Consider the following 10,000-nt stretch of genomic DNA (forward strand, 5'->3'; position numbering starts at 1 on the left):
CAGCTCATGAAAAACCGTTTTCGTTACGTACGCCTATCGGCCAGGGCGTGACACTTACATTATGAACGGCGAACAGCAAGGGTGTGACACTTACATTACGAAAGCCGAATTAATGTGAACTCTAATGTGAAATTTCTTTAACAAGCGTCTTACACTATATTTTAAGCCAATACAGTTGTTTATTTAGGATTAGTGAGTGTATGTTTTAATCTTTGTTGTGGCATCTGTGTTTGTCACACATTCCGACGGCAAAGCACATGAACACTTGCTGTGGGAAAAACAAAATAGCCACGGGGGCGGTCCTTGTCATTCCGAAGTGCCATGAATGCACCGTGACATTACGAACACCGAACGGCAAGGGTGTGACACTTACATTACAAACGCCGATCGGCCAGGGCGTGACACTTGCACGGTCAGAGTTTTGTCCACATCCTCCCTCCCAGTCTCCTCCAGTCATATTTTGTCCATGTTCAAGGCTGCCTTTGTGGTACTTTGGGGAACTAACCAGGTGTTAAGGGTCCATTTTTACAGAGGAGGGTATTACACATGACATTAGGAACACATGACATCTACAAATACATACCGGTATAGCAACTGGCATTGATATAAATACATATAGCAACTGGCATTTTATCTACAAATACATATAGCAACTGGCATTGATATAAAGGCACAAGGCACAAAGTCTGAGAACCTGGAAGTCTGTTTGAAAAAAAGATTACTTGATATAAGGTGATGTGTCATGATGAAACACAGCATTTAAATTTTTGACATATCAGAAATGTCACTATCATATGGCTCAGATTGAGACAAACAACCACAGTGTATCTCAAATCTCAGCACAAGCAGTCAAACAGTGTTCCCCTTCTCGGTTCAATTTTTCGGTTAAAATGCACTGCAACTAGAACATAATTTTCTACATTTTTTCCCACATTCCCTGTCTCTTTCTCTCTAACAATATCTCCCGCTTTCCCTCACTCCCTCCCTCTCTCTCTCTATACAGTACATCTCTCTCTTTCTCTGATTTTCTTTTAATCTACAAAGAGTTAAAGTCAGTTCAAGTATGAAATCCTCCAGCTGATTTCTCAGGTGTGTGTAGATGCTGGGCCTGAGGCTCGGTTGCTGTTGCGGGCCGTCACACCGGGGCTGTGTCCGTCACAGCACATATGGTGGCTAAACTTCAAAAGCACCGACAAACACACACACACACACACACACAGACACACACACACACTGACACACATAAGGATGACCGGGATCTCTGACACTCCAGGCACTCTCCCACAGCTCAAAGTAGTGGCTAGATCTAATTAATTAATTTAGCATGAAAAAAAAGCTAGCGCTAGCATGCCTGAATGAGGGCCCTGCACAACATCTCGTTACCGCTGAACGTGTCAAAGCCTCTACATGATGCACTCAGAATAAAGGCATACAGCGAGCAAATAAAAGCAAATGGAAAGTCAGTGATTGACAGTTGAGTCAGACACTGGGTGCGCATAATGAGGACAGAGATCGAGAAAGAGACGAAGGAAATGTTAGTGGAGCGAAATGAGGGTTCGATTTTCAAATATGAGATGATGAGCTATGACCTGAATCAATCACTGGCGTTATCACCTAGACACAACAGGGGAGGAAACATCAGTCAAACTTCCTTAATCTGCCAGTCAAAGCTCGAGGCACGCACACACGCATGCACACACACACACACAGTCCCAGTGATGTGTGACCGTCCGTTCTGTGAGTCAGAGCTCCCTTGTGGAAAAGACAGTATAGTTTATTGCAGACACAACATTTAAATGGCCCCGTTGGATGGAGATTCACTACCTCCACACCTGAGGCCTCCAGGACAGGAAGTCTTCCACAGGTGAGGTGAGGTAAAGACCAGTGAACAAGAACATGTTAATCCAAAAATGTAGTCCTCAAGATACTGCAGTGTTGTTAGGCCTTCCTGTGTCAGCAAAAGGGAGAGCCTCAGACCTAGCCATACACTATTCAAGCCAATCACCAACATTGCTTCAGGAGAGCTGATGAGAGGAGAACATCTGAGTGGTTGTTGATTTTTAGCAACAATCTCTTGGCAGGATTAATGGCTGAACCCTTAATTGCATTATAAAACTCACCAATTATTAGGTACAATTAAAGGGAATCCTGATTAACGAACATTATATCATTCACTCAGTCACTCATTCATTTACTGTCTCTCTTGCTTTCGAGTTTTTTTTTTTTCAATCTGTCTCTCCCTTTTGCTGAAAATTACATTCACTGACCTGATTAAATTCACTGGCTCTGCTTACAATCTGTTCTTCAAAAGTGCCCTGCACCTTAAAATCAGATCGTTTCTTTAATTAAAAAATTCTGTGGGATCTTGAGGAGCACATAAAAAGAATCTCGAATTGAACAAGAGGCAGGTCCCCACATAGAAGTGCAGCCTAGGCAGATATTTATAAGGATTAGCATTCAAATACCTGGCAATGCCACCTGCTAGCCACCTGAACAGATGACATCTGTCCTACTGAGTTCTTTACAGGCATAACACAGGCCACCTCTACTTGTCTTCTCCTAGTTCAAGAAAAAATTATAAATGGCGGAGCAAGATAGTTCATCGTTGTTCATGTCTATGGGCGTGAAATGGGGGTCGAGTCCTGTCTGCATAAAGAGGCGTGTGGTTGACGTATTGATGAGCGTACGTAGCAACCGGCCAACAGCAGCAAAAATAACAGGCGCACACCTGCTATAAGGTCGATTTTCTCCAGACTGGAATGCTCAAAAATGCTAAAAATGTACTTGAAATGGTCAGAAGGGTTTGAGGATCATGCCCTGTTTTCCACTAAGAGCAGGTGAGGAAGATGATGAAGAGGATGATGGTGGTGATCATCAACATCAGGATTATTGTGATGATTGCAGGTGTAGAATCATGGGCGGAATCTAAATGGAGGATGTGAGGATCCTCCCAATAATTTCCCACAATCCAACACTGATGTGGGTTTAGGAGCATGGCATGGAGAGAGAGAGAGAGAGAGATCACTAGCTACTAAGTATTGTTGCAATTGGGGATTATCGAGATTACAATCCAGGATAACAACTGTGTTTTAATAACAAAGAGTACACATTCATTCATCGCTCCTCGCATGCATTACAGTAGCTCATCACATCTAAAGTGATCATTTCAAAAAAAAGAGCAGGATAACATTGTGAACACTTACAGGCTGTCAAGTCTCACAGGGTCTTAACAGGACGAAGGCTTCAGTGATTCTCTAAAGAAATATTAGAGAGACCTTGTTAAGGTTGGAGTCAGTGAGGCATCCTTCAGCTACCGACCAGCTGCCTGGTTAGTATACTGTAGTAACAGTAGCAATGGAAAAGGGTAAACTCTGTCAGCCATAACCAATTATACTCTTCTGCACACACTAGATCGCCTCCGTCTCTCTCTCTCTTTGTGTGCGTGTGTGTGTGTGTGTGTGTATACAGGTCCACAGGAATCTCCTTCTTCCTCAACTGGTTATGGTGGGAAAGCCAAGTGGAGGAATAGGGGAGTAGGGCACATGGTGGAGCAGCACTGTCAGATTTTCAGGAGGAACGCAATCACCTCACCACCAGTCATCATCAGGCATTCAGTCAATACACAAAAACCACACAATCCATTTCTCTGCCTCTGTATGGCATTATTAATAACAGACCTCGCCCGAGTCTATGGGAACAACGCGCGAGCGCACGCACACACGCACACACACACACACACACACACACACACACACACCTGGGCCGAGTCTATGGGAACAACACCGCCTGCAATCATCAAGATGCACGTGCTGCGACTTCTCTATCATTTCACAGTTCACTGCCTTTTTCATCAACTCAGTCATATCCATTAGGGCCTCAATACAGGCAACCCAAATAACACCGTCACATCTATCTATATCCGACCAGGTCACCTGGGCAGGCTCAGTTTTATCAAGAGTTAGGCCCACACGGATAACTCGACATTTGTCAAAATCTAGACAGCAGAACGAATTAAGAAGTGCACCTTTATTTATTTTTCCTATTGTCATTTCATGTCTTGAGTAAACACAATTTGCACTTAACTGGGGGGCAATTGCCAGACCAGCATGAGAGTCATGCACTGCTACATATTAACTTGAGAATTGACTATTGTTGAGAATTGCTCTAAACTTAAACTGTTTACCATGTTGTTAGTCGCTTTGGCTAAAAATGCGTCAGCCAAATGTAATGTAATGTAATGTAATGTAATGTAACTATTTGACTGAACCATGTCATTTGCACACTGACTGGATGGTGCTCTATTCTCCACGAAAGGGCGCATGGTATGCAGTTTAAAATGAATTATGCTGCCCTGTGTTTAACGTGAATTAAAGCTTTAATATAATACTTGCACATGACTAATCCCAAATCTCAAGTAGCAACGGGAAAGTAAACATGCTGTAGCTCACGGGCATAAATACTTGCGCTAAAATAATTTAGTTACAAATGAGTTGCCTATACAATCAAAAATAAACACAAAGGCTGTTCAGCAGCAATTTCCAAGAGAAAACATGGTCTTGGACATAGGCGGTGTCAATGGTGGAGGGGTGATGTTTCGATGAATAAGGTGGTCAATCGCCTCGTCATGATTTATGTTGCACGCATGCTTCCTCCGTGCCTGCCAGTGCAATGGGGAATGTTCGAAATGTCATGACAACGTTAAAGGGCTACCATGTACAAGAAAACTGAAATGCACGGAACCGCACAAGATAGCCGCCGTAGCCTATCTAGCATATTAGCTCGCAATCCTGCCCATGTGCGGGAAAATAACTTAGACCCCAGTCTACTCCTGCTTACGCTACACTTGGGGGTAACCTTTGTGTGGTTATGAATCGTTTAGTTCCCTTGCACTACATAGGAATTGACACGAGCGTGTGCTCCGATGGCGGTTTTCGGTAGGACACCGGGCGAACAAGTGCATAATCAACCAGAGACCATTCCTCAAGGCGGGCCCGGGAAATGAAACCTTCCCCCTTGTTTCGATGGCACTTGACACAAATTGTATGTTGTTATATATCGCTACACAATTTCAAAGTTGACACTAAAGGTGTTTAGGTGACCGGCGCGCGCCTGTTACGCCGATAACAAACCAACGTTACAATTATTAAACTCTAGAATGTTAGTTAATACAACCCGTGTATTAATGACCATTGCCTGCAATAACTTTCACTCTCTGGCACATTGGTCGGGGGGTCGCAGCGCTATGCTTTGCTTTAACAGTGCCGCTGGAGAACATAACCTGTGCAACGCGCACAAAATAAAGAGCAAACCACGTCTCCTACCTCCTTCTTGGTCAGCCTGGAGGCACGCGGGGATATTCTTCTTCCAACCGGGCATTTCGATAACAGTGTGTGCATTCAGAAGGTGGCAAAGCTAAATCTTGAACGCATTTCAGTCACGGCGCGGATTTCCTCCGCGAGCATATCCCGCTGGCTCTCCTTTTTTTCGGTGGCCGGTGTAATTCAATGCCGTGTCTCCACAGCCTCGTTGTGGAGTGAACTTAAAGGACCGGGCGGGCAGACGAAGAGAAAAGAACGCAAAGGTACTAAGGATACTACTTCAGCCTCTCCCTAAGGCTTGTGCTGCTCTCGTCAAGCTTCGGACGATTTGCCATCAGCCTAGAACCCTAATGTTTAACGATAAATGCTATCGAGAAATGTGCAGTTGTCCCCTCCGCGTGTGTCTAACGGCAGGGGCTTGGTGCGGCTGAAGGAAATGGTCTGTTCCACGCAGCGGCGAAGCAGTGCGCACGGCTTCATTCATTCACTAGGGGTACATGCATGATAGAGCGTTTCAAGGGCTGACAGAGCGTTTGAAGAAATACAATTCATCCCATAATACTGTTTTCTTGGGTATGATAAATAAGTGCATTGTGTGTTGGCCAAGATCAGGGAAAACCGACTCTTTCTCAAAAAATAATTTCAAAAGTTAATTCAGGTGTGAACCCTTGTCTTCAGAATCCAATTCATGACATAAGCACGCAGAACACACGTCTTTTTTTTTCTCTTCTGGACCATGGTCTGCCTGTTTTTGTACTCTGCCCTGTCTTGGGTCAGTGAGCACAGTCACAATGCCCAAACCCTTCCTTTGTCATTGCACAGGTCAGCAGTGGGGAGCAGGGAGGGTTCAGCCTCTCCTGTAAAAGATAACAGCGTCTTTAAACTCCAAAGCCTGAAGGACAATTTCCAGCCAACAGTGGAGCCGTTCCTGTCAAAATATGCCACGGATCACAGCCTCTACTGAGCACTGCACTGTTCATAAAATACATTTACTGCTTGCCATCATACCAGGAGGATGCAGTAATTATAGATGCAACCATTTTCACAGTGCATTTGTTAACCCTAAGAGCAGTAATTAGGCAAAGTATGTCCCTAATGAGTATACTGTATGTGAGCAGCTATTTGGTTAGCGAGCTTGTGAAAACAACACAGCATGCGATCTGGGTAATATCTGTAGGCCACCATGCCTTGTAATAATTTGTGAGGCTGTCGCCCTGATGAACATAGCCTCAGATCAGGGAGAACCGGGAGCCTCCAAGGTTTCTACTGTACATCGCCGGCTAGGGAAGGTAACTCACACACACATGCATGCACATACATTCATATCACACACACACATGCATGCACATACATTCATATCACACACACATGCATGCACATATACATTCATATCTATTCACAGATTCACATTCCTAATCAGACATGTGCATACAGACATACACACTGTATACTGCATACAGTGTACTGTATGCATACACACACACACATACACTGGGGGTTGTCGCAATAAGCATGTGTGGAGATCTGGTCTTAGCAAGCAGCACGGGACAAGGGCGGCGGCCTACTTCTGCAACACTGCTTCTGATTCATCCTGCCACACACACACACACACACACACACACACACACACACACACACTTCGTCCTTTCCCCACAGGGCAAAGGCTGTAACAAGCAGAGATGACTTAGGAGGAGAGCCACCGTGCATCTCCATTCTTCCACTCCTCTTCACCCCTTCATCCCTCTCTCCTTCCCTCCCTCCTTCTATCTTCTCTCCCTATGCTTGGGGTTTACACTAGATCCCTGCAGGGGCTAACAGCAGACATGGGGACATCAGGGGGTTCCTCAGCTGTACCCAGAGGCTAGTGTTTTTACAGTGTGTGTGTGCCTGTGCACTCTACTGTGTACAGTATGTATGGGGGAGGTAAGAACTGAGTAGTACTGTATTCATTCCACAGGACTTCCTCAGTGTCTCCTATCATGGCAATTGTATTATGCACTGCACTGAACTGCTCTTTTGCAAAAGCTTCCACTAAGTCACATTATAAACAAAGCAACAGAACAACTACAAAAGATTCCGGAGCCTCGTTATGCTCTGTAATTCTCTTTTACCTTTAGACATTTAAGGGAGGGGGGTGCGAAATCAATCTTTTCTCCACTCTCTCTCTGTCTCTTGGCAGTTTCTCCAGTTGTGCCAGTTGCCCTGGTTAGTCGTGGCTGGGCAGAGAACGTCTCTGACCACAGGGCAAGAGGGATTCACAAGAGGAGGCCCCACATTGGCCCCACACTGACTTTGATAATGGGAGCCACTGTGCTTTTGTTGTTACCGCTACTGAAGCTGCGGTGAATAAGCTCTCCAGCATTCATCACATTGCCATAACTTCAATTATTCAGTGTCTCCTCAATGCCATGTCTTTAGACCCTTTCAACAATAAAAACCAAAACAATGCTTGAACGTTCTATTTGGGCCCCAATCTACTTCCTCTGCATTAAGATAACATATGGAATGTTAAAAAGGAAGTCTTGTGGGGCCAACTATGATGCTGATAATGGAACTATATGGATCTATATGGATGCGAGACTACACATCACTGCACTCCACTAGCACACTCTCCTAATCATAGGGCAACACATTTATAGTGTATTTAGCACTTGAATCCAGGCTTATGTTAAGTGAAGTTATGAATATTTTTTTATTAGTATCTGTTGTCCTCTGTCATGATATAAAACCCTTGGCTGTTGTTGTTAGCACCTTCGAGCTCATCGCATTTGCTCTGGTATCTCCCTTTGACATTGATTGCCACCCTGGCTGAGATATCAGGAACCAATAGCAACTGCTTATGCAATACGGGGTGGGATTTATACAATGACAGACAGTGGAGCACTGTCGAGACATTGGCTGCGCTGATCATGTCAGTATTATGATGTATACATTTTCTGTATGCTGATTTCCATGTCAATGTCCTTGAATTAACAAATGCATTCATCCTTTGTTCAATTTCCAAAATAATTTAATGTATCAGCTGAAGTTTAATTCACTGCAGGTTATGGCCCCTGGAAATGGAAAATGAATGGATTGGGTCCTGCTCCATTCTCAGCTGAGATTTGGTCTGTGCCAATGAAGCTAGAACATTAGATTACATTCAACTTTACTGGCATTATACAGAGTACAGGGACAAAGACAATAAATCACAGTAAAACAATTAAATCCAACAGCACATACTCTCTCCACTTACAACAGCACTTCTAGCGTGTCCTGTCCTCTGTCTCCAACACCAAGCCTTTAACACTCAGTGTCTCCACCAACCCTCGCAAACAAGCTGTCGAGAACTAAATACGTTAGGGGCGAGCCAGAGTCTACGCTTCACCTCTCCTCAACAATAGCTGGGGTGATTATAGGCGGCCCAGCGTTGGGCCCAGTGCAGTGGTTACTCTATTAACAGAGTGGTATTGATCTGAACACACCACCGCCTGGCGGCACACACAATGTGTGTCCGCGATTGCCCCTGTAAAAATGACTTTGGAATTGAGCCGAGGGTACTTCACTTGTGGCCACAACCGTCTGGATCTGTGTACGTGTGTGTGTGTGTGTGTGTGAGTGTGGTATCGCGGTTTTATTCTTTAACACCTCAGGAATTTGTGCATGGGCGGGCCTTGGCGCACAGCTTAGGAGGGTTAATAAGGAAGGGAGATGTGGACGATACCACGCGTACCAGCAAAGGCAGTAAGGTTTCCTCTTGACGCACAATTAACGCACACCACCAAGCTGCTAAGTGGGTTTGTGAGAGGGAATGAGGAGTAACATCAAAAATAATTTCTGAAGGCAAAGGATGACAGAGGGAGAGAGAGAGAGAGAGAGAGAGAGAGAGAGAGAGAGAGAAAGAAAGAGAGAGAAAAGGAAATGCATTAGAGCTTTACAGAGCAGCTGCCGTTTTTGGTTTAATTTCTTCTCATTTTCTTTTCATTTTTTTCCTAGAAAATTCCATAACAGTGAAATTTAGCAGCCTGTTAATGGCCGTGGTGAGAGCAAGTTTTTGCGAGACAGCTCAGGCTCGTGAACTTCAGAGCGGGGGATGGGAAGGGAGGAAAAAAAGAACAAAACTAGAGAAAAGGAAGATTAACTTTAACAAAATGATAAGAACTTGCCTGGAATAATGATTCCAGTCATGCCTGTAAAAATCACTGTGGTTCTTATGGCAGACTGGGGATGGTGGAGATAGGGAGTGAGAGGCCTGGCAGTGGCATTTTGTCCTGTCACGCAGTGGACGTATCCTTGAATGCCCTCTCCCTTCCAGCAGATGCCCATTTACCTCACAGATAATTGAGCTTGTCGTTTACCTTGTGCACGGGGCTGGCACTTCTGTGAAGGCAGCAGCTGATAGTCTAGCAATTATTGTCACTTTTTGATGGATATTAATGCAACCTGTTGTCTCCTTGACGCCCTAGTGTCATAAATCGCCATGGTGAACATTTTTTCTCCGCGGTTGTCGAAACGAGTGAGGCAGCAGGCCGGCAGATGTGATGTGCTCTCTCTCCCTCCCTCCCTCTCTACTCTCTCTCTCTCTCTCTCTCTCTATCCTCTCTATCCCTCTCTTTCTCTCTCTCTCTTTGTTTTTCATGGCTCCAGGACTTTTGTTTGATTGTTGTTTCTTCCATCTTCTGAGTCGGCTGTCAACTCCCATT

The 10,000-nt window shown here is 44.7% G+C and overlaps 1 pseudogene; it reads right to left on the reverse strand.

Moving 5' to 3' along the window:
• Positions 1 to 10,000, reverse strand: part of LOC143105428 (alpha-(1,3)-fucosyltransferase 7-like) — a 51,130-nt pseudogene that overhangs the window by 25,290 nt on the left and 15,840 nt on the right.

The sequence above is a fragment of the Alosa pseudoharengus genome, unplaced genomic scaffold (genome assembly GCF_046254945.1).
Source record: "Alosa pseudoharengus isolate Yale_2024_CS ecotype anadromous, Long Island Sound unplaced genomic scaffold, YU_APseudo_1.1 YU_APseudo_1.1_scf_51, whole genome shotgun sequence".
Taxonomy (NCBI): domain Eukaryota; kingdom Metazoa; phylum Chordata; class Actinopteri; order Clupeiformes; family Clupeidae; genus Alosa; species Alosa pseudoharengus.